At 37.3% G+C, this 25,975-nt stretch overlaps 1 protein-coding gene and 1 long non-coding RNA gene across 23 annotated transcripts in view; both read left to right on the top strand.

Moving 5' to 3' along the window:
• The window catches only part of OXR1 (oxidation resistance 1), a 484,621-nt gene that overhangs the window by 259,198 nt on the left and 199,448 nt on the right, over positions 1–25,975 (top strand). The gene's annotated exons all lie outside the window — the stretch shown is intronic.
• Positions 306–25,975, top strand: part of LOC144579778 (uncharacterized) — a 29,930-nt gene continuing 4,260 nt past the window's right edge. Inside the window, exon 1 of the long non-coding RNA XR_013528166.1 lies at positions 306–25,348. This is a non-coding gene — a long non-coding RNA (uncharacterized LOC144579778). The remainder of the gene's footprint in view (positions 25,349–25,975) is intronic.

Raw genomic sequence — 25,975 nt, 5'->3', positions numbered from 1 at the left:
AAAAACCACTATGTATTGCAGATTCATACCACATCACACGGCCTGAGACCTTTCTCCTATATTATTTTGGGATTTACAGAAAACTTAAAGACAAGGCAGCAGAGAGTGAGTGGCTCAGGACTCGAAGGCAGTTTCATGATATGCTACCTGAACAAGGCAGCAGCTTGGGTTTACGTTTTATCTGCAGGACTCAGAGGGGACAGCTTTAAAGCCTGAAATATATTCCAAAGAATTGTATTCTAAATTTTAATGTGCATTGGGGATCTAAAAAAATATAGATGCTGACTCAGTAAATCTGGGGTGGGGCCTACAATCTTTTTTGCATTTGTAAGAAGATTCTAGATGATACTGATGCTGATGCTGCCAACCCCGGTTAGCAAGACTAAAGAGCCTGAAGGCTTTCATCATCAAGCAACAAATATAAACTACTTTTCACTATTTGATCCCGAGTTATCATCCTGAATCAAGAATTTTTCTTAACATGTGTGTTCCTTTCCCAGAACAAACTACCCAGTTCTCAGCCCTTAACACCTGTAAGAAACCTTTAGAGTAAGAAAAAGACTATAGATGTTATTACACAGACATCCCCATAGTTTCTGTACTATAAAAGACACAAGTGACCATAGAGTAGTAATAGATAAAATTGTTTTACTAAAATTAGAGCATTTGAGACGTGTTAGCAGTTAGCTGTGACTAGTGAATGTAGAGCAGTGAAAATCACACAGGTTCAGATGTAGACACACAGAAACATTAGAATTAGCAATTCACTGACTGTTTTAGCTCTATCTGACACTGGCTGTGTTAGTCAAGTTTTTTGGTCGGTTTTTCAACCTTTAAATGGGAATAACGGCACTTTCTTCAGAGGATTTTTGTGATTATTAAATAAGATAATGCATGTAAATCTCTGAGTACTGAATCTGACTAGTAAGTTCTTAACAAATACTTGCAATTTCATTAAACAAGCAGAAAGAAGAATGGAAAGAGGTTAATAGGGGGAAGTCATAGCTAATCAATAGTAAGTGGTTTTAGCTTGGGAAAAATACATTAGTGATAAGTTTTTAATACCTGTATTTGTTTATTTTATCCTGAAAGCAAGCATGAGGTTTTTAGATCAGAATTGTAATCTGCAGCAATAACAGCAATCTGGCTCCTCCTTCCCCAGCCCCCCAAGGCCATGGAATGAAGGTAGATGTCAGCTGTACCTACAGGGTTTCTACTGCAAAACCCCTGAAACCATGAATCTGGACATCTATATAGAAGCTGGACAGCTCCCATGCACTCCCTCTGGAAAGAAGGAGATAAACCTTTGTCCGTAATGTAAAAGAGTCTTCTCTACCAAAGATCCCTAAGATTTTACAGTCCTTTGGAATATAAACAAAATAGCTCAGGGATTTAGCCTCCCTTAAAATGTAAACACAAAGCCCCAAGGAGATAAATCTCTGTATCTCTCCTGAGCTATCTATTCTATCACCATTTCACCCAGCTGCCAGTTATATTTGCTCAGAAAGCCTGACCCTGTAGCAACATGAAATTTATATCATTTCCTGACGGTTATACCCCTATTAAAAAGTTACATTAATGGAGAAAAACAAAATTATTAACTACCTCATATAACAGAAAAAGTAAAATCATCCCTAGCATCTCCTCACCTACTCAACCTTCATTTCTGATAATTATAAAATCTCAGGCTTTTTATAATTTTCCTTCAATTTTTTCATTATTACTGTGTGTCATTCATTCTATACCTCCTAAATAATTCCCAAAGTGTGAACTTGTCATTGCATGAGTAGTTATAAATTTTTCAGAAACTTGGGAAGCAGTTCTCTAGTTTGACCACAAGGCAGATAACATCTGACTAAATGATTTGGCTATGCTCTATATGGCTCCCACCAATGTACAAAGCACATTGGCTTTGAGTAGCAAGGCTATGAATTTGCAGTCTCCTTAAACATCAGTATCACTCAGTACACATGGACATTGCCAAGTGCAAAAATGACTGAAGAATAATACCCAAGCAATTGCTAAAGGACAAGTTGCTAAAGGGAAGTTGCTAAAGGACATGTATCTCCATGAGCACAGACAGAAGTAACTTGACTAAGCTCAGGGCTTCTAGGAAATAGCATTTACAGAGCAATCTAGCCAGCCATTTTATTTTTTAAAATATGTTTTATTACTTTTTCTTGAGGCTGAGTCTCACTCTGTTGCCAGGCTGGAGTGCAGGGCACCATTTCTACTCACTGCAACCTCCACTTCCCCATTCAGGTGATTCTCCTGTCTCAGACTCCTGAGCAGCTGGGACTACAGGCACATGCCACCATGCCCCACTAATTTTTGTGTTTTTAGTAAAGATGGGGTTTCACCATGTTGGCCAGGATGGTCTCAATCTCTTGATCTTGTGATCTGCCTGCCTTAGCCTCCCAAAGTGCTGGGATTACAGGCGTGAGGCACTGTGCCCAGCCACGATTTTTCATTTTTGTGGGTACATTGTAACCATTTTTAAAGAGGTGGTGGTGAGTCACTCAAAGCAAATAAACTGAAAACATGAAACAGGAAGAAGCAGAGACAAAATCTAACAAATGCTTTCAGGTTCTGAGACCGTCTCTGTTGCTCAGATTTGTGGGCCATTTCTTTTTTGATTGTATTTCTTCTAACCAAACTCACAAAGGACCCTGACACCAGTGGAAACATTCAATCCTCATGAGAATTGAAATCCAAAACATATCTGTTATCTGAAAAGCAGTTGTCTTTGCCAGTTTGAGTTGTTATGACAAATTACCCTAGAGTGGGTGGTTTAAACAACGCATATTGATTTCTCAGTTCTGAAGGCTGGAAGGTGTCTGGTTAGAGCCCACATGCTGGTTTGCAGATGGCCATCTTCTCCTTGTTTCCTGGTGTCTTTATAAGGGGCTTAATTCCATTCAGGAGAACTTCACCCTCATAATATAACTACTTTCCAAAGGCCTGATCTCTTAGTAGTATCACATTGAGGATTCAGCTTCAAAATATGAATTTTGAGGGGACACAAATATTCAGTCTATAGCAACAATGCATCAGATGGTGCAAAAGCTGACAAGACAAGTCCTCTTTCATTAGGAGCTGACTGGTAGACAGTGGAGGAAAGGCAGTGAGGGTGCTGTGATTCTAATAACACACAGGATGTTAATGTCCCAAGGCAAGTGCAAAAGGCCATGAGAGTTAAAAATGGAGGAGCTAACATGTAATTTAGGAAAAATAAAGCATGGCTCCAGAACAAAGGAGAGTTTGAGGTGGGCCTTCAACTATGGAAAGGATTTCAGTAGTAGTTAAGCATCCTAGTGGCCACTATTGACAGCCAGGCACAGATTTCCACAGTGAAGATAATGAAGGGGTTCCAAATGGAGACCTGACATAAATTAGGTAGGTTCAGGGTTCAGAGAGGGGGGAATATACTCTGCATCCCAAAGGCGAAGAGTGCAGCTTGGAGTAGAACTCCGAATGAAGAAGGGAAGGAGAGAGGAAAAAGAGGGGAGGTGAAATTAGCAGTAGAATGCTGGGCCTTCCTTATACCACCTTTCTACCTCCTCTATCTGTGTCCTCTGAATTCTTAGCAAAGTTTATACAAATCATGAAATTGTGGGTGTGATTGGATTTTCTGTGGAAACTGATGACAGGATTAAGTTATTTGTCCTGGATGAATTGGGCTAAATAGTGAGAAACAGTTACTCCTAACCAGATGTGCACTCCTGGCCCTGGGTCACAAATATTCGGTCCATAGCAGCCATGTAGTTATTCGCCTGGGATTCTAATTCTCATATCTGGTAAATTATGTGATTTAATATCCTGTGATCCAAAGACCCCCTTAGGCCTCAAATTCTTGAATTGTAATATTTTTAAATGAAGTTCATTTTATTAGTACTGTATTCAGATAAAATATCACTTTTTAATTTTAATTTTTGGATACAAGTACAAATGAAATTATCTGCAGCATTTATTTGATTTTTAGCACGACATTTCTCTAAAGCTCAAAATAACATTTGTTTACAAAAATATGTTCAATTTCTTGTTTCATCTCTTTTCTGCCATTTTTGTTCTTTCTAAGTTTTGTTGTTCCAAATCTAGGCTTAGCTGTTTTTCCAAAATGTACACATTTCAGGTTGTACTTGTTAGTTGCTCATTCATAATTCCAACTGTTCATCAGATTTTGTTGTTTTGCAGTTTCATAGACTTCTTTATTTAGCCCAATTGTATTGCTGATTAAAATGAGCAACCTTTGTAATAATCAAATATCTGTATAGAAAGGGATCTTTTGTCAGCATATATGCTCTTTGTTTTGGTTTCATGCCCCCAAGTAGTTCTGACTCAACGATTGTGAATAGCATAAAAATAGGCTTTTTGCCTGCAGTAAAACAAAGTTAAAGTTTGCTCAGAAATGCATGTAGAGTGAAGTTCTTCAACGTGAAAAAGTAGAGAAAAGAAGGAACTGCATATGCTGGTTGCTATCTATGTATTATCTTCTTATTTAGTCATCCTGAAAACCTGTGCCGTAGTTTTTTACATCTTCATTTTACACATAAATTTTAGTGATGTTCTATGTCTTGCCCAAGGTTGCTGACCTGCAAAGGGGTAGAGTAAGGCTTTAAATCCACATTTGATTTCAAAGCCCGTCTTCCATTAAATTTCTTTCTCTGGGTATGTGTCATACTATCTTCTGGCCACTTATTTGTCAGATGAGATAATGGCTGTATCAACTGTGTATAAACTGTGAAGTGCTACATAACTATCACTTACGTTGCTGTAGTTGATAAAATTGGATAAGCCATTTGAATTTCCTAAGTAACAAAAATAAGTAATTGATAAGCTTGATTATGCACTTAGTCTTACTATAGTAATTTTGCTTCTCGTGTGCATATTTAAAACAGTATTTTGTAATAAATATGCTACTCCCACTGAAGCACTAAACATGCCCTTTCCATAATGTCAAGATTTGAAAACTCCTTGAATGATTCCGTTATGCTGGGAAACAGTGTGTGTGTTCCTTAGTAAAACTAAATAAGACTTCTATAATTCACATATTTTAGTCTTTGGTAAATTATGAACTGACAAAATTATAATTTTTAAATAAAAATCAAAATTAAGTCAGTTAACATATTGTTAAATAAATGGCAAATTAGAAAAAAGAAAAGGTTAAGATCTGCAGTGGGATCTAGTATGAATTCTTTAAGAGTGAATCATGTCAAATACCTTTTCTTAGGATTAGGAAAATGTCATAGAGAAGTATGTTGATTTTAGCAGAACCCTTTTACAAACCCATTTAGAAAGAAAGAGAAATGCACATGAGATAATACTCCTAGTTTTGAAAAGTAATAATAAGGGATTAGATGGGAGAATGGTCCCTAGAGCTATGCCAAAGGGCCTGAGTAATAAGAGGGATTAGATGGGAGAATGGTCCCTAGAGCTATGCAAAGGGCCTGAGTAATAAGAGGGATTAGATGGGAGAATGGTCCCTAGAGCTATGCCAAAGGGCTGGAGTAATAAGAGGGATTAGATGGGAGAATGGTCCCTAGAGCTATGCCAGAGGGCTGTGTCTTATCCATAATTCGTTCATGTCTTTGACTCATATGGAAAAGAATGAACACAATGCTGACTGAGATCAAAGACCACAAGATAAATTCACTTTGAATGATAGATCCAAATAGAAAAAATATTTATATAATTGACTCAAACTTTATAAAATTGACTCAAATGGAAAAGTTAACATTTAAGAAATTTAAATGTTTGTTTCTTTTATGTGTTTAAAAAGTTAAGTATACATATACAGATTTCAGAACACTTGATCTCGCAGCAATTTGGGTAAAAAAAAGATCCATGAGTTCATCTGGAAGCTTGTTCTTTGGGAGTGAACTGTCACTAAAGTGACATAGCGCCAAAAAAGGAAAATAATCTTAAAGAATCAGGAACACAGAGATGTATGTGAGCTGTGGAACACCCAAGGAGCAAAGACCAACCATTGTTTGAACCTAAAACCCATGGGTAAAAGTTCCAGGAAGATCACTACTTAGCTTAATGTAAAGTAGGACTATATGAAAATAATAAATACAAATAAGGGATTAAGTAACATTTTTCATTTTTGCAGAAGATCATTCTAATATCTGTACCATTCCAGTTTTTAGAATACGTAATGTTACAGTTTGTTTGCATTTTGACGGACCTCTAAAATGATTCCCTTTTCCCTCTAGTACCTCTGCATTTCTGCCCTCTCAATTAGGCAGTGTAATAAAGGCTAAAAGCCATGGCTCTTGTATTAGTCCATTTTCATGTTACTGAGAAAGGCATACCCAAGACTGGGCAACTTACAAAGGAAAGAAGTTTAATGGAGAACTCACACTTCCACATGGCTGGGGAAGCCTCACAATCATGGTGGAAGGCAAGGAGGAGCAAGTCACATCTTACATGGATACTGGCAGGCAAAAAGAGAGAGCTTGTGCAGGCAAACTCCCATTTTTTTTAAACGATCAGTTCTTGTGAGGCTCATTCACTATCACAAGAACAGCGTAGGAAAGACCCACCCCCATAATTCAGTCACCTCCAACCAGGTTCCTCCCATGACACAGTGGGAACTGTGTGAGTTACAATTCAAGATGAGATTTGGGTGGCAGCACAGAACCAAAACATATCAGCTATACAGCCAGATATATCCTGATTTAAATCCAGGCTTACCATGTACTACGTCACTTAAGTTTTCTGATCCCTGCTTTCTACATCAGTAAAAAGACATTCTCTATATCACTATGTTGTTCCAGGACAATGGATAATGTGCTTTTTAAATTAGGATATCCTTTAAAATATGTTACATATTTAACAAATAATAACCATAAGTAATGGTTTACAAAAGTATGATAATTCATGTTTTAAAACATTTAAAAGGGTGTCAGACATGTAGTAAGTGGTAAATAACTAAAAGTGAATGACTATTATGTTAATGTGAGACAAATTCATATGATGCTTCTCCTGAAATAGTGTTTCAAATGTGTAAGGACCTGACACAAATCATTTATTTTCACTTCTTGTGTTTCTACCAACAAGCATAAACTCATGCTATATGTTCTTCTTAGAAGCACTGTATCGTTTACATTAACCTCTACCAAGACAGATACAATGGTGAAGAAATGGAGGAAAGATTCACTTAAAACATTGGTGCTAGCAAGTATTGCGTGATTCAAGGATTATCATAAAACCACAGCTACCCCAAAAATCTTTCCTCTTTTAGTTTGATCCCAAATCAAACTTTTTATTCTTGCTTACCAGTACCTCGCCACAACTGTTTAGTAAATTGGTGGCTGATACCTAAGAAACAAGGAAGCAGATCCCCAGGGTGTGATGAGCTATGAAAACAGTTTATTTCAGGGAGGGTTGGAGAAACAAGGAGAAGATTAACACTGAGTGGTTAAAAATAGTTCCCAAGGGGAACCTAGGGAGGAAGCAGAGATCTTCAAAAGTGCTAGATGTGGGTAACGCCCCATATAGGCACTAAGGAAGGAGAGCTAAGCAGAATCCTGGCACAATTAGTGCCTGAAGAATATCTCAGTTTACAGTGTTACTACTCAGTTATTTTCCTTTATATAATCCTCTATATATAATCATATATTAGTTCATAGAATGAGTGCCTAAAGAATATCTTACCACTCAGTTATTTCCCCATATATATATATATATATATATATATAAAACTATATCTTAGTTCGTAATCGGAGGAATGCCTAGAGCAGACACAGTACCGAGCATAAATTAAGAAATAAGCAGCTTATAGTTGGAGGAATGTGTGGAGCAGAGACAGTGCAGAGCATGATTTAAGGCAAAAACAGTTATACAGGACACGAATCCATGGCCCAGGCGGCAGCGTTCAGTATTGTAAAGACACCCGCTGTATCGCAGGCTTGGAGCAAGAGCCACTCCTCCTGATAAAGGAGTTGTAGGGCCTTGCATCCAGTTCTTGTGGAAGGCTGCTCTCAGACTGGCAATCCCTCAAGCATCCAAGGACTCAAAACCCCTCCAGATAATTGCACCTTGGTAACTGTGAACTTTATCAGCTCTTGTTACTGTGCTAGCTCAAAAAGCATCCTCCTATAGAACTCATTGGAAGCTGACAACAGGTGGCAGTAGACCCTGACAGCTTTGTCATTGCTGTGTGACTTAAGCATCCTCCTATAGATATTCTTAGAAGTAGCATGCCCATAGATAGAGCTATTGCACACTGCACCCTCTTCATTGCACACGGCCCACCTCCATGCCTCGGTGACCTAATGGGGGTGGACCCTTTACTGCACACAGCTCACCTCCTTGCCTCGATGACCTAATGAGGGTGGACTCCTTGTTTTATTGCTCACAACCCTATCACTATCCTTAAAACTGACTTCACTCACTATCCTGCCCCCTAACCTATACCCAATAAATACAGATGCTTGTGGACATTCAGGGCCTTGCCTGTCTCTGCTTATAGGTGGTGTGGCCCCTCTGGGCCCAGCTGAGTTTTCCTTGTACTTCTGTGTCCTGTCTCTTTATTTCTCGTATCCTGTGCCTCTGCACAGCATAAGGGACACCCCACAACCCTGTGGGGCCATTAGCCCTATAACCAGAGAAGAAACACATAAAATGAAGTAGAGATAAGATACCAACATTTTATCCAGGCCCAGTGTTTGTCATATTTGGTCCTTGATTACCTGTATCATTTTGTTTTAAAGTATCTAACTTATGTGTTTTTTATCTTCATTTAGCAAATGGACAAAATTAAGGTTCAGCCATGTTAAGTAGCTTGCCTTGAGAGCACAGTTAGTAACCTATGGAGTAAGAACTTGAGTAGAAGAGAACTTCTGTAGAAAACCTGTGCTCCATGTCAATGCCTTCAGTGGATAAAGTGACCCTTTATTTTACAAAGAGGGCACAATTATTTCTCAGTTTTAATAGGTAGGCAGATTATTTTCCCAAGCCCTTTAGAGATAATGTTTTAGATGTAGGCAAACTATTCAGCAGTGAAGTTTATACTTGGAGATTACTGTGAATATCAAAATCCTAAAATGAAACAAATTTACAAGAAAGCAAAACAAAACAGCAAGTAGCCTAAAACTAGTGTTTATTAAACTGCTGGTGCGCTCGACTGGGGAAAACATTCCCCTCTATACCTAGATAGGTTTTTGTTCATCTTCAAAGGGAAACTCTAGGAAAATTTGGTGGCAGAGCTTCTTAAGCTTGAAATTCTTATTAAGAACTTAAAAAGTTCTTAAGAAAAAACTTCTGTTTTACTTCCCAATTTGTTAAGAAAATTATATATATGAATATATTCACATATATACAATCATAAATTTATCTTGTCTTAGTAAATTTCCAGTGTGGGTTAGACACTTATTTTTTTTTTCTTTTTAAATTTCCATTTCCTTCAGTAAAATGTGGTAGCATTACTGCATAAAAATAGATTCCATTTAAATGTTTCAAATATATCATGCTGTTAGCAATAACCACAAAGTAATATCACTGCAAGAAACGAAATTTCTCATTATTTAGCTTAACGCCTAGGGCCATGAGAAGAAAAAAAATTAATATAATTGTGTGTCACTTAGTTCGGGTATCTCAGAAGAGTCTGACTTTAATTTTTTAGCAAACCCTCACCATTCTCTGGTTTGTTCTGTTTTTCATACATAGATGGTTTATGCCAACAATTCCCCTCAAAGAGTTGAGGGTATGCTATATTAGTTTTATATGGGATAAAACAGCCCATAACTGATTTCAAATTTAGGTGCTAAGTCCATAAGCATTTGACTTAAGACACAAATCTGAGCTCCTATTTCTGTGAGTTTTCTGCAATAAAGGGGGCTGCACCTACTATAGTTTTTTATTGAATTTGGATGTTGAAGGATTTTTTTTTGAGACAAAGTTTTGCTGTTGTTACCCAGACTGGAGTGCAATGGCAGGATCTCGGCTCACCGCAATCTCCACCTTCTGGGTTCAAGCAGTTCTCCTGCCTCAGCCTCCCAAGTAGCTGGGACTACAGGCTCACACCACCATGCCCAGCTAATTTTTGTATTTTTTTTTAATAGAGACAGGGTTTCACCTCATTGACCAGGATGGTCTCGATCTCTTTACCTTGTGATCCACCCACCTCAGCCTCCCAAAGTGCTGGTATTTTAGGTGTGAGCCACCGCGCCCAGCCTGGAGGATTCTTTTTTTTTTTTTTTTTTGAGACAGAGTTTCACTCTTGTTACCCAGGCTGGAGTGCAATGGCGTAATCTCGGCTCACCACAACCTCCGCCTCCTGGGTTCAGGCAATTCTCCTGCCTCAGCCTCCTGAGTAGCTGGGATTACAGGCACGTGCCACCATGCCCAGCTAATTTTCTTTTTGTATTTTTAGTAGAGACGGGGTTTCACCATGTTGACCAGGATGGTCTCGATCTCTTGACCTCTCATGAGGCCTGGAGGATTCTACAGAGCAGAATTGAGGAAGGAGAAAGACTTTAATGATCACTGCACTTGTCATTCATAGAATTCCATGAATGTTTTATTGATTAAGTACCGTGCTTTGAATTAATTTAATGTTTGATTTATGTGTGTTCATATCATTGTTTTTGCATCGTTTTTTAAATTGCCCACCTGAGATGCAGTCTACTCATTTTTGTTTCTCTTCCATATTTATTTCATGTTTGTGGGGGTTAGAGGTTAATGATTCTAAACATTATATCCACATCAAACAAAAGATTAAAAAAAAAACCCGTAGTAATTACATAACTGATTACGTAATTCCTTAACCACAACTGATATCTTTAAAATTTTATGAAAAGCTACTGCCTTCCTTAGAGAGGGGAATTGATTTCTTCAGTACAACTAAGGTGAATTTCTCCGGATGAACATTCATTGATGAGCTCATACTGTGTATCAGCTAATGTTTGCTTAGGAAAACCAAAACTTCTCTAGGTACTTGAGCAAGAAACAACTTAATACAGGGAAGTATATGCCTACAAAGCTGTGGAAAGGGCTGAGAGTCAAGTTCAGAGAGAACTATTGCTGATTTTAGATAAACCTAGAGGTGTCAACATAGCAGGAAGCTGGAGCCAGGCTTTCAGCTGCCTGCAGCACTAAAGGAATAATTTGTAGAAACTTAAACAAGAAGCCTTTGAAAACTTCCCAGTGCCATCCACCTCTAAGTCTACCATGCCATGAATGGAGGAAAGGAATTATTTCTAGATATCATCTCCTTTCCAAATATTTTATGAATACCTCTTTTTGATGGAATTTAAACAGAACCCTTACTATTAGTAGAATTTGAAAAATATGGTTTTCAAGCTTCTAACTCTTTAGGTCATTGTGCATAAAAGATCAGGGATAAAACTGCATTGACATATGTACAATAAAGAGCACACTGGTCAGCTCCTATAAGTCTTACATAGAATTTTATTTTTTCCTCAAAGCTCTGGCCTGAGTTATGTTGAATCAATTAACATTCTGAATGTTTATGTGCCCATTCTTGTCCTGTCTCTTAATTGTAGAAAGGATAAGCTTTTTCTTTTCTTTCCTTTTTTTTTTTTCATTTATAAGATGGTATTCTTGTCAAAGCATAAATCCAAAGGGAGGCAGATGTGCAACACACAGGTAATAAGGATGTTAGTTCCTTAGCAATCAATGAGATGTGAAATGTCCAGCTTTTCTTTGCCTGGATGAGCATTTTTGTTAGAAAATCTGATCACATTAAAAGGTGAAGCAAGCAGAAACATATTTCAGTGTTTTCACTTTATCTTGCTTTAGAAGCTAAAAGGTTACACCTCATCATGGAAATGTTCTTTACACTATATCTGATTCATTGTCTATTTGAAAGCAAGTAAGTCTATAACATCAGTGAAAAGAGCTATGTTCGGGAAAAGAGCAATGCTCTTCTTGTGGTGTTTCATTCTTTTTGACGGACATAGAACTACAAAAACATATTCTGTTTTCCCCTGCAAATAATAATAATGGAAAAAAAATATGTAATGCTGAGTCTTGTTATCAAAGGAGATAGATATTCCCTGAAAGTTTATATGAAAGATTATCTGGTTGTGTTGGAACAACTTGTAAAGTTTGGAACAAGCCAATATTCTCAATTAGCTGCAAAGTATCTCCTTATTATTTATTTGATTTTTTTGTGACTATCCTATTATAAGAACCTTCACAATGGCCAGCACACTTACATAGACTGGAATTTTACCATCTAGATTTGGATTAGCTTATTAGAGTTTATTACTGCAAAAGTAATTATTCTGAAACAATATTTTCCATCTTTTACCACAGTTATTTAACATCTTCTGAAAGTCTGACATTATACTTTTTCAGCCTTGGCACTAATGTCATTTTGGGCCATAGAATTCTTTGTTGTGAAAGGTGTCCTGTGCACTGCAGGCTGTTTAACAGTATCCCTGGCCTATACCCACTAGATGCCAACAGGACTACCTACTCCTAGTTATGGCAACCAAAAATGCCCCAGGAATTGGCACATGTACCCTGGGAGCAAAGTTACCACTGGTTGAAAGCTACTCTTCTAGACATTGCAATATACAAAACAGAAGTTTGAAACAAAGGTACCTAAAGGGAGACAAAATGAAATGATTATTTTAGATAATGTGATTGATTGTCTCAAAACAAGACATTCAGTTGGGAAGTTATTTGATCTAAAGACTTCAATAAAGTAGCCGAAACAACACAAATATACAAAAATCAGTAACTATCGACAAGTTAGTTACAAAAGGTAATTTAGAAGTCCATTTTATACTGGGTAGCAAAAATAAAAGAAAAACTAGAAAGAACACAAGCGAAGCCTGTGTGGATATTATAAAGAAGGAAGGAATGAAAATAATTTTGCTCTTCCAGATGCTGAAGCATACCATAAACCTATAATAATTAAAACAGTGGTACACAGATGAAATAACTAACCATCAGACCTTCATGAAATGTGTTCTTTAAGGTATATCTGATTAGAAAAGTAGAACAGAGTTGCCTCAAAACTGACTTTAATTTATATAACAAAGTTAATTCTGAAAGGTAGCACCACAGAACAAAAGGTGAAGGAAGGAAAATAGGCTCACGTAATCTCAGCACTTTAGGAAACTGAGGTGAGTGGATCGCTTAAGCCCAGGAGTTTGAGACTAGCCTGGTGAGGATGGTGAAACCTGCCTCTACTAAAAATAAAAAATTAACCAGTGTGGTGGTGTGCACATGTAGTCCCAGCTACTCCAGAGGCTGAGGCAAGAGAATGGCTTGAACCTGGGAGGTGGAGGTTGCAGTGAGCTGAGATCGCACCACTGTACTCCAACCTGGGTGACAGAGCAAGACTCTGTCTCAAAAATATATATATATTGAATGATGCTGGTATAATTGGTTATTCATTTGGAATAAAAATGTTAAACACTTCACACATTACATTTCAAGAAAATAAATGTTGACTATTGTGCCATTCTGTAGGATCTCATTCTACCCAAGAGCCTGTCTTGTCGTTTTCACCAGGCTACATGACAATCACCCCAGAGTGTAGCTAAGTCATTTCGTGCTTTACCCACTGTAGTTGCTGTTAGATACTTCTGCCATATAATTCCATGTGGGGATATGCTTTGCTTTCATCATGAATGTCCCTTAGATGTTGTCTCTGCTAAACTGTGCTCACTTTGGGGAGATTTATATCATTGCATTCCCAGAATCTAACACAGTGGATTTGTTATTTGTTGGGTACACTTATAAAAGGGATTCTTTGTATTTAAAATTGTGGTAAACATACATGTAAACTGACATATATCTGAGATAGGTTTGAATCAGTTTAAAAGCTTATTTTGCCAAGTTTAAGGACATGCCTGGAAGAGAGGTATGTTCCTTTCTCCAAAGATAATTTTGAGACCTTGAGTATTTAAAGGGGAAAAGCGAGCTGGAGAGGAATTAGGGAGGGTGTGGTCACATTACTGAATCAAAATTTTGCAAGAGAAAAGCAGCAGATAGGGGAGCAGTCAATGATGTATTCCCCTCATGGTCAGTAAATCAACACTCTACATAACGTAAGGTGAACATAGAGAAGCTGCCTATGCAGTTAGTTAACGTTTCATCTGTAGCTATCTGCTTAGGAACAAAAGGAAAGGGAGTTGCTTTCATGACTCAGCTTTCAGCCTGATTTTTTCATTTTGGCATAGTGAATTGGAGTCCCAAGTTTATTTTCCTTTCACATAAATAACGTGAAATTTACCATTGTAACCATTTTTAAAGGAACAGCTCAGTGGCATGAAGTACACATCATCACTATTTATCTCCAGAACATTTTCATCTTGCAAAATTGAAACTTTGTGCCCATTAAATTCCCCATTTCCCCTCCCTCCAGACCCTGGCGACCACCATTCTATTTTCTGTCCTTGAATTTTGCTATTCTAGGTACCTCACATAAGTGGACTCATCTAGTATTTGTTCATTTGTAACTGGCTTATAGACTTAGTATAGTATCTTCAAGGTTAATCTATATTGCACAATGAGTTAGAATTTCCTTTTTTTTGTTTTTTGTTTTTTGTTTTTTTGAGACAGAGTTTCACTCTGTTGCCCAGGCTGGAGTGCACTAGTGTGATCTCAGCTCACTGCAACCTCTACCTCCCAGGTTCAAGCAATTCTCCTGCCCAGCCTCCTGGGCAGCTGGGATAACAGGTGCACACTACCATGCCCGGCTAAGCTAATGTTTGTATATTTAGTAGAGACAGGGTTTCACCACGTTGGCCAGGCTGGTTTCAAACTCCTGACCTCTGGTGATCTGCCCGCCTCGGCCTCCCAAAGTGCTGGGATTACAAGTGTGAGCCACCATGCCTGGCCAGAATTTCCCTTCCTTTTAAAAATGAGGCCTAACATGGTGGCTGATGCCTATAATCCCAGCACTTTGGGAGGCCAAGGCGGGCAGATCACGAGGTCAGGAGATCAAGACCATCCTGGCTAACACGGTGAAACCCCATCTCTACTAAAATACAAAAAATTAGCCAGACATGGTGGCACATGCCTGTAGTCCCAGCTACTCAGGAGGTTGAGGCAGGAGAACCCGGAAAGCAGAGGTTGCAGTGAGCTGAGACAGCACCACTGCACTCCCGCTGGATGATAGAGCAAGACTACGTCTGAAAAAAAAGAATGAATATTATTCCATTCTGTATCACATTTTGCTTACTCCATTCATTCATCAATGGACACTGTAGTTCCAAAAGTGGCTATTTTGATTAATACTACTATAAACATGGGCATATGAATATCTGTGTCTCTGCTTTCAGTTCATTTGGATCCTATGGAAATTCTATTTTTAATTTTTTGGGGAGCCAAGATATTGTTTTTCATAGTGGCTGCACCATTTTACATTCCCACCACCAATGCACAAGAGTCCAGTTTTTCATATCTTTGTCAATATTTCTTATTTTCTGTTTGTTGCATTTTTTTTAATAATAGTCATCCTAATGAGCGGGAAATGCTATGAATCTTTCATTTTTATACCCAGCATCTCATTTGACTCACTCAGTATGCCTTAAGCAAACCTATGCTCAGATCCATGGGATTTACTCTAGGTTAAACGACCACTGAACATCTTTCCTGACCCCTGGTCCAGTGCTCCTCCCAACAAGCCAAAATGTCCCTCTGGTCATGCAAGTAGACACAAAGAGGAGCAGGCCAGAAACTTTCTATTTTAACTTCACCCTTGCCTCCTTCTTGCTTTATAGCCAAACATTTTCTAATATCTCATCACTATAATAAAGAGAAAAGAAAATTATAAGGCTACAGAGGAAACAACTATAAAAATGTTATAATATATAAAAAGCTCAATAAGGAACATGAACAAATATTATGTCCTCCACAAACTAATAGGTAAGGGCGAATTAAAGAGTAGTTTACACTCTCTTGCTCAACAATAAATTATAAGCAGCTAAAGTAGCTTTAACTTGAACTTATTAGCATAGTGTATGTTTAGCGCCTCAGTGAAGTCGTTTGGAGGAAATGGCTGTAGAAAGGACTGTTCAGAATATTAGTGGGATGTGTATTGACTATTGCTTTGTCATTTTCTATTAACATGAAAAGATTTGGATTTGATTTTTAGAATTCCCAAAATATTTGGGAATTCAGAAGTAATACAGTCTGTGAATATTATAAAATGTACCATTTCTGGCAGCCTAAAACCAGCTGCAGAAAAAGAACTGCTTGTCTAAACATCCAATCCCAGAATCCTTCCCTCTCACTGAAATTGATCACAACACAAAAATAACCTCCACACATCCATGAATATATTAAAGTAGCATAAAGCAGAAATTCTGTTGCCTGCAAAGATTATACCTGCCTCTAAGTCAAAATCACTGGGGAAAAAAATGAAACTAGTGAAATAAATCTAAGCTATGGCTGTTTCCTCCAGAAAATTGAAACAGCCCAGACAGAAGCAGTGCTTCTTGAAGCAAAGGAAATTCTCCTGTCACAAATCCTACTGCAAAGCCCCAGACCCATCTCCCCCACCATATTTTCCCATCGCAAACATATCAAACATTTATTTGCAGTTACTTACATCTTTATATAGACCATAAACTCCAGGAAGGCAGGAGTTATGGCTACTTTGTTTATCACTGTCTCCCCAGCACTTTACTTGAGAGTAGGCATATAGGAAATACTCAATAAACGTCTGTTGAATTTGTGAATAAATATTGAATATTAGCAAATATGTATGAACACAATTTGGAAACTTCTAATTTTTAAAAGCTCTGAAGTTTTATTTCTTTGTTTTCTAGTTTTATTCTTTGTTTTCTAAAAAAACAAAGGTTTTTTCTTACTAATTTTCTATTATATCTGTTTTTAAAATGATCACTGTCTTAGTCTGTTCAGAAGTCTATAACAGAATACTATAGACTGGGTGGCTTATAAACAACAGAAATATATTTTTCACAGTTTAGAGGCTGGAGAGTTCAAGATCAAGGTTCTGCAGATTTGGTGTCTGCTGAGGGCTGCTTCTTGATTCATAGATGACTGTTTTCACAATGTCTTCACATATGCAAGGGATGAGGAAGCTCTCTGGGGTCCCTTTATAAGGATGCTAATTCCATCCCTGATGGCTCTGCTCTCAGGACCTAATCACTTCCCAGTTGTGTTGCCTTCAAATACCAGCACTTTGTGGCTTAGGTATCAAAATACGATTTTTGGAGAACACAAACAATCTATTTTATCACCTGCTTTGGAGACAAGCATTGTTTAGCAGAAGTCTTCTTGAATAAAAATAACTGATATTTCTCAGCTGTTAGTGTTTGCCTGGCATTGTGTTAATAAACATTTCCTGGATATCTAATTTAATACTTATAGCAATCCTGTGAGGTAGATGCTGTTATAATTCCTATATCACATATGAAAAAACTGTGGCTTGAAGAGCTTAAATATCTATCCAAAGTCATGTTGCCACTAAGAAGTAGAATTCAGACACCCTGTGGTGTTAATTTTGGTTCCTACCGGTAATGGATTCACCAGATGTTCACCAGCAGATAGTCCCAAAGTGCTCTCTCTGAGGATTTCAATGGAGAAAAATGTTATATTCACTGCTCGCAAAACACTAAGTGTACAGTAGATAAAGTACAAGGGCAAAAATTACAGTATGTTCACATAATAGCATTCCATCCAATTGACTCAGTTTCACATGGCAGGGCAAGCCCCCTGAAATGTAGAATCATGGTGGAAGGTGTAAGACTTCCAGAAGCCTCACTCATTTAGATTTCACCCGTGCTACAAACAGATCCCCTGTGATGTGGTTTGGCTCTGTGTCACCACCCATATATCATCTTGAATTGTAGTAGCCGTAATCCCCACATGTTGAGGGAGGGACCAAGTGGGAGGTGATTGGATTGTGGGGGCTTTTTTTTCCCCATGCTGTTCTCATGATAGTGAATGAGTTCTCATGAGATCTTATGGTTGTATAAGGTGGTTTTCCCTACTCTTACTCATTTTCTCTCTCTTACCTGCTGCCATGTAAGATGTGCCTTTTTCTCTTCCACCATGAATCCATGATTCTAAGTTTCACTAGGCCTCCCCTGCCATGGGAAACTGTGAGTAAACTAAACCTCTTTCCTTGATAAATTACCCAGAAATGGGTATGTCTTTATAGCAATGTGAAAATGGACTAATATACCCTGTTTAAAACAATTAACAGTCCAAACTAAGTGATGACCAAGCAATGCAGAAAAGAACCGTTACAGTGTTTAAATACTCAACTGTTTATTCTAGAATGGCCCTTTCTGCTATCCTTCAGCCAGCTAGACCTTAGAGCTTATTAATATTCCAGAACTGAATTCAAATGCTACCTCTCCTCTGAAACCTTCTCCCAGTCCCAAAGTAAATCTTCCCTTCTTCATTGCTTTCATTCTGTTTCAACTTTGTTTACTTAGGTGTTTAATTGGAGTAATATACTTCAAATAGTTTAACTTCGAGAGCATTTAAATTTTAAAATAAGTACGTAAATTATCTGGAAAATTCACTCATTCCAGAACACTACATTTATTTTAGAAAATAGTCAGTTAGACATAGTATTCAACCAACAACCAGCCATATAGGGTTCCATAATTGCTGTGATTAAGGAATATTTCTTGTTGAAATGAGCAAAATTTTGTTAAAACATTAATTTTAAAAAGGGCAACAGAAAATCCACTTGAAAGTTCTGTTCACTTAGGATATAAGTACAAATATAAATAAACTTTTATTAGCTATTTGCTTTAGTATATGTTTCACTTTTTTGCTTATATAGGCTAAAGTAGCTCATTAGCTACTTGAATACTGGCTTTTGATTGTGATAACAATTCAGTTTCAAATGCTGAAGCCAAGTCTAAGTTTAATATCTTAGAGAAAGAGGAGAGAGAGTGAAAGGGACTTTCTGGGATGTTTCTTTGTTTTTATGCTAGCTACATTTTTAAGAAGATTTGACTTAAAAGGAGTGGATATTGCTGGGCACAGTGGCTCCCACCTGAAATCCCAGCACTTGGGGAGGCTGAGGCAGAAGGATCCATTGAGCCCATGAGTTTGAGACCAGCCTAGGCAACAAAGTGAGATCCTCTCTCTTCAAATAAAGAAACAAAATTAGGTGGCCGTGGTGGCATGCACTGTGGCCCCAGCTACATGGGGCTGAGGCAGGAGGATTGCTTGAGTCTAGGAGGTCCTGGCTGCAGTGAGCTATGTTTGCACCACTGCACTCCAACCTGGGTGACAGAGAAAGACCTGGTCTCAAAAAGTAAAATTAAAAATAAAGTAAGGGCAGGGTTCAATAAATAACCATTTGTACTAGAGCAGATTGGGTAGTCATTCAAACTAGGGGAATACTTGTATAAAGAGAATGGAGAGGATTTATCCATAGTTTGACATACTGAAGTTTTACCTCTGGTAAAAGCTGCCATTACCCTTTGTGCTTGACTATAGATCAAGTACGTGGCAGAAATTCATGTTGTTGGAAGACTTACAGCTGAGATGAGAAACCGGATGATGCTTTCTATTATGAGTCTATTCTAAGTAGTCCCATTTCTATGTATCAAGTGAATACATTTTCTTCTTGTCCCCCACCTCTATATGAATACTCCATGTGGGCAGCTAGCTATGCTTTCTATTCTTAGGCAGAAATATGTGGCTCTCAGGCCTAAACTATTATAACATTTAAAAATCAAATTTGAATCCAACATATTCCAGCCTCTTAGATCCATAGAGACTTTAGAGACATTAAACAGTACAGCCTCTGATAGATATCATTTTGTAAATTTAGTTCTTAATTGGCGAGATATATTGTTGGAAAGCCACAAAGCAAAAGTGCATGATGATTTCATTTGTCCTCTGCGTCTTCCTGAGAGAGGATTCAGTAACTCCTGCATTTGCAAAAGATAAAATAGATAGCTTTTCTGATGGACGGAGGTGGCTGAAGACTATGTTTATCCTTAGATTTTCATATATGAAATTCACTTGAAATGCAGTTAAGTTCATTGGTATGAATATTTCTGTGGTTCTCAGTTTACTTAAATCCACGTGGTTTCTGTCAGCCCTAAAGTGGTCATAGTGGTTGATGATTTCAACTTGTCTCCCCAAATAAATAATACCATCCTGGATAACAAAGACTGTTTTATTCTCCTTCTCTTTTATTCCCCTCAATACCGATCAGAGTTCTAGGTGTGCTGTAGAATTTTCTAATTATTTGCCAGAATCTTAGGAAAGAAAATTTATCTAAACCAAAGAGAGAAAAAAATGTGGGCATAATTAGAAATATATTCATATTGTGGAGAAAAATAAGCCTAAAGTCTTGCACTTTAAAAATCAAAACTCAAAGTAAACTTTTCATGCAATTTTATTTCTTTTTTTTTTACTTTTTATTTTTATTTTTGAGAAAGGGTTTTTTTCTGTCATCCAAACTGGAATGAAGTGGTGCAATCTCAGCTCACTGCAGCCTCAACTTCCCTGGCTCAAACGATCCTCCCACCTCAGCCTCCCCAGTAGCTGGGACTACAGGTGTGTGCCACCATACCTGGCTAATTATTGTATGTTTTGTAGAGACTGAATTTTGCCGTGTTGCCCAGGCTGGTCTTGAACTCCTGAACTCAAGCTATCCTCCTTCCTCAGCCTCCCAAAATGCTGAGATTACAGGTTTGAGCCACCGTGTCCAGCTGCATTTTTATTCTCATATAATTTACATTCCAGAATTAGATTTTTTAAATCACCAAAACTTTATATAATACTAAGAGCAAAATGTATATAATCTATACATCCACCTCCACCACTCCTACCATAAACTTCACTTCTTGCCTCCAGTTTTCTATCCATGCAGTTTCTCTTTAAGATTCAGCTCAAGTAGCATCACTTTCAGGAAGCCTTCATAGTGCCTCTGCATTAGCACTTGATAATTTATGCTAAAAACACTTTCTTGTCCATTACCTTAAGCTCCCTGATCACCAAGTGAATATCCCATTTATCTTTGTTTCCAAAAGCCTAGCAAAATTCGTAAACATTTAATTAAAATTTTTAAACCTAAATGCCAGTCATTTCTGTTTCTATCATTAGTTTTCATTATCCTGGAATGTTTTTTCTCTTATTATCCTATCTGTAACATCCAAGTCCCAGGACTGAATTTACCATAGGTTGCTGGAGACCCTCATCATAATGTCCTTTATGCTTGTGATTCTCATAGTTGACATTAGAGTCACCTGGAGATTTTGAAAATAGATGGATGCTTCTAATAAGGCATATCAACCTTATGTGTCCCAGATGTGATGTACAGAGGGGGGCCACTACATGACCTCTGCAGTATCCTTCTCAAAAGTGCATAACCCAGGTTAATCATGGGAAGACATCAGACAGATGTATTTGAAGGACATTTACAAAACAGCCAGCACTTCTCAAAATGGTTATTGATTTTTTTCTGCAAGGAATTTGTCAAGGGTAAAAGGATTCATTTTATGTTATGTGAATTTCACCTCCATTTTCATGATCTAATGCAGGATACTGGATTGGACCCTGAACTAGAAAATGGACATTTACTAGGAAAACTGGTAATATTTAAATAAGCCTTGTAGATTAGTTAAAATATTCTGTCACATGTCCTAATTTTGATAATTGCACTATGCTTAGGTAAGACAATCTTAGAGGAATCTGGGTGAAGTTTATATATTGACTCTTAATGCCATTAGTGCAACTTTACTGTAACCTACAATTATTTTTAAATATAAACTTAAACATTTTTACAGAGCAACTTATGTCACCCCCTAGATGCTATTTGAACTCCTCTAGGATGAAACCTGACCACTGAGACTGAAAAATTCCCCACAAATTATATGAGAGTCAGTCCTCTAAGCCAATGGTATTTGACCTTTGTTGTCCATTAGAATCAGCATGGAAATTTTTTTTAAATCTTAATGCTCATTCTTAACCCCCAGATTAAAGCAAAATGTTCAAGAGTAGGATCAAGGTATTGATATTTTTATTTTTTTAAGCTTTGTAAAAAATTTTATTGTATATATTTAAAGTATACAACAGGATAAGATATATATATATGTGGTTATTATAATAGAACAAATTAATGTATTCCTCATCTCACGGTTACCAGTTTTTCTGTCTGTGGCATTGGCGGTTGTAATGTACTCATTTAGCAAAAATCCTGAATACAATATATTAACTATATTGTACATTAATGTTATGTTGTACATTAGATCCTTAGGTATCTTCATTCTACATATGTTATTTTGTGTTATTTGAGCTACATCTCCCCATTTCTCCCTCTACCGTTACCATTGGTAACGACTGTTTTATGTTTTTAAAAAGCTCTTCAGATAATTCATGCAAGTCATGGCTGCTGCTCCAAGCTAAGGTTCCCAGTGTCCATGATAATAAATATATCCTCGAGTAGTCCAGAATCATGAGCATTTTAACATAGAGGCTTCCAGTAAAAACCTACTGAGTCAATATTCAGGGAGGATAGTATTTTAACATTCACTCAAGATGAATTTTATTATCAGAAAGGTTTGGGACGTATTATAAGTTGTCTAGAAATTCTTGGTGTGGTCCAGCTTCTGACAGTGAAGTTTAAGGCCTTACTAAGAGACCTTTCGTTGAGCTGGCAGTAGCAAGAAAATGAAGAGGCTATAAATGAGAAATCGCCGACTCCAATGGCATATAAGTGATTGTGGCCATTATTCATTCACTAATGATTTACTAAGCACTTGCAGTGCTCTACTAAAGACAGAGTAGTAGACCATCAAGTCCCTGACCTGTAGAATTTGCATTCCAGTGGTAGATACAATGATAAATAAGTATAAATGAATATGATAATTTGTAAATGAATGTGATAATTTCAGATAAATTACTCTTTAAAAATAATTTTAAAACAGCACGAATAAACAGATGAACAGATAAATTATAGTGTGTGTGTGTATATATATATAGTGTATATATGTATATATACACAATGATGAATAATATTAAATTATAAAAATAAATGAAGTACTGGTAGATGCTATGATGTAACTAAAACTTGAAGAAAAAAACAAGTTAAATGAAGTAAGACAAACACAGGTCACATATTGTATGAATCAATTTATATGAAATATTTAGGGTCGGGTGTGGATGAGGGGTCATGTCTGTAATCCCAGCACTTTGGGAGGCCGTGGCGGGTGGATCATGAAGTCAGGAGATCAAGACCATCCTGGCCAACATGGTGAAACCTCGTCTCTACTAAAAATACAAAAATTAGCTGGGCTTGGTGGTATCTGCCTGTAGTCCCAGCTATTCGGGAGGCTGAGGCAGGAGAATTGCTTTGGGAGGCGGAGGTTGCAGTGAGCCGAGATCACGCCACTGCACTCCAGCCTGGTGACAGAGCGAGACTCCACCTCAAGAAAAGAATTAAAATAGAAATTTAAAAAATAAAGAAATATTCAGAAAATATCCACCCATAAAGACAGAATACATATTGATGGTTGCCAGAGCCTGGGGTAGGCAAAATGAGGAGCAACTGCTTAATGCTTATGATGTATCCTTTTTGGTGATGAAAATATTTTTGAACTAGATAGAGGTGGTGATTGCACAACATTACTAATGCCACTAAACTGTCCACTTTATAGTAATTAATTTTATGTTATGCACATTTCACCTTACTAATAATTTTTAAAATTCCTTATGATGTTGTCAGAGAGAGGTGTGGGACAGCAGGTGGGTACTTGAGATTGGGCCATTAGGGAAAGCATCTCCAAGGAAAATACTTTTAATTTAAGACCTAAATGATAAAAAGAAATCAGTCAGAGATAACAGAAGAAATACCTAAAGTAGATGACAGGGCAGGGGGATGGATGCAGAAAACCACCATGGCACATATATTCCTATGTAACAAACCTGCATCATCTGCACATATACCCCAGAACCTGAAGTATAATAATACAAAAAAAGAAGCCAGTCACGTAAACATCAAGAGGTAGAGAATCCCAAATGAATTCTGCCTCTGCCTTTATTGTGTGTGTGAGCTGGGTGGAATGCTTAATATTTCTATCTCTCGCCCTCATTTGCTTCATCTGGGAAACAGGATTATAGGAAGATCTAACTCGCAAATTGTTCTAATTAAATGAGATCATGCACAGAAAGCTGAACTTAGTAGGAAGTTATATGTCCTTAAGAATCAAAAGACACAAAAGGAATTGAAAACTCACTACAGCAAAAGCCGAGCAGAAGCCCCTTGTTATGCAAGATGACCAGCTAATGCCAAGTCTGTTTTATATAATCTTTCCTCACTGATTATGTAATATCTCTGCTGGTGTTGCTTCATAGTCACTGTTCTGTGTATATGCTTCACCATTAAATGTTCTTTCTAACTCACTGTGTTTCCTAACAGCTAGTCTGAGCTTTTCCTCCCATAGCTTCCGGCCATGGCTTCTTGCTCTTATCATCTGAGACTCAGCAATTCCCTTCCCTCATTAATTTTGTAACCTTGAAGATATTTCAGCAGTTTTCTTTTTTTTCTAAACTCTTATACGAATCTAATTCTTTCTTTTTCTTCTCACATGTAATATACAAACTCAATTCCTTTTTCTCCCTTCATGTTTGCTCTAATTGTGGTTAATAAAACATCTCCTATATTGAACCCTTCCAATTAATTAAGATTATTTTCTTGTTATAATTGACTAAATATAACCTATTCCCTGAAAAGCTGATCAACAGGATTTAAAGAAATCTTTTCACTTTATTGGTACTTAAAGTCATTTTCATTTCTTACTGTTCTTTACAAGGTAGCTGAAGCATAGGAAATAATTCCATACATAGCTGTAAGACACTATTCAGAGTAAAATGAAATTTTAAATATATAAATTAGATAGTTTGGGATTATGTTATTCATAGAGTTCTAGACTAAGATTTTTCCTAAATAATGATGGTGATTGACAGCCAACTCAGGGGAGTAGCATTTCCTAAGCTTGTATATTTGAGCCACAGAATTCTATACCCACGAATTAGCAGAAAGCATGATAAAACTACTGTTTTATGGAATTCTACTTTTTAAAATTAGGAATAACCTTACTGCAAAGCAACTCAATTTTTTTTCCTAGATTCTACTTATTGAAGTCATCACATAGGGTACTTTAGCAATAAAAAGGGATATTGGGACTTAGCATTTATTCTCTCTCTCTGCAGGCACCTAATGATGAATTTAGCTAAAATGCAGCAAGATCAAGCCCTTACAGTCATACATAAAATCTGCTGTCCTATGCAGCATTAAATGCCACACATGTTGGTAACAGAATTTTTCTCTCTGAAGTGGGATCTTTGTTGAGACTTGCCTTGTTCCTTTTGTTTTTAAGAAGAGACTTACATCTCAATAAAGAAGGAAAAGTCAGTAAGTACTAATTTAAATATAACTCAGAAATGGAATTGAAAATTGAAGACATATGAGCAAACTAAAATATATTATATTTTACTATGACTGTTAATCTCTATGATTTGAAGTCAGACTGTCTTTGAACTTCAGCTTCCACTGATTAGATTTTTTTAACTTAGAAGAAGTCATTTTATCTTGCTAAACTTCCATTTCACCATGTGCAAAGTGGGTATAGCAATCATGGCTTCATAGAGTTGTTGTGAGAATCATGAGTGATGAACTCCTAATTCTAGGACATATGCATATGAAAAGCTTCCCTCTTGAAGAGGCTACTCTGGGGAGTAAAAGCACATAGCCCTTTGGTATTGCTATATACCAAAGCAGCCCAAAAGCCAGCAGCTTAAAAAAAAAAAACAACCATTCATCAAACTTGTAATTCTATGAGCCGGCAATCCCAAAGCCACTGCCCTGGTACAGAATAACCACCTGGATTCACCCTGCCAGGTGACTGACAGACCTTTAGTTCCTGGATAATCAGGTGGCCTGGCAGACCAAATGGGGGGATCCAGGACAGCAAGAGACAGGAACATTGGAAGGATTAAGGCAGCAGCTACATATTAGCCAGTACAAAGTGTTCTGATACAC

The sequence above is a fragment of the Callithrix jacchus genome, chromosome 16, assembly GCF_049354715.1.
Source record: "Callithrix jacchus isolate 240 chromosome 16, calJac240_pri, whole genome shotgun sequence".
NCBI lineage: Eukaryota > Metazoa > Chordata > Mammalia > Primates > Cebidae > Callithrix > Callithrix jacchus.
Note: the sequence above shows the minus strand (reverse complement) of the source record. Positions and strands in the feature narration are given on the sequence as shown.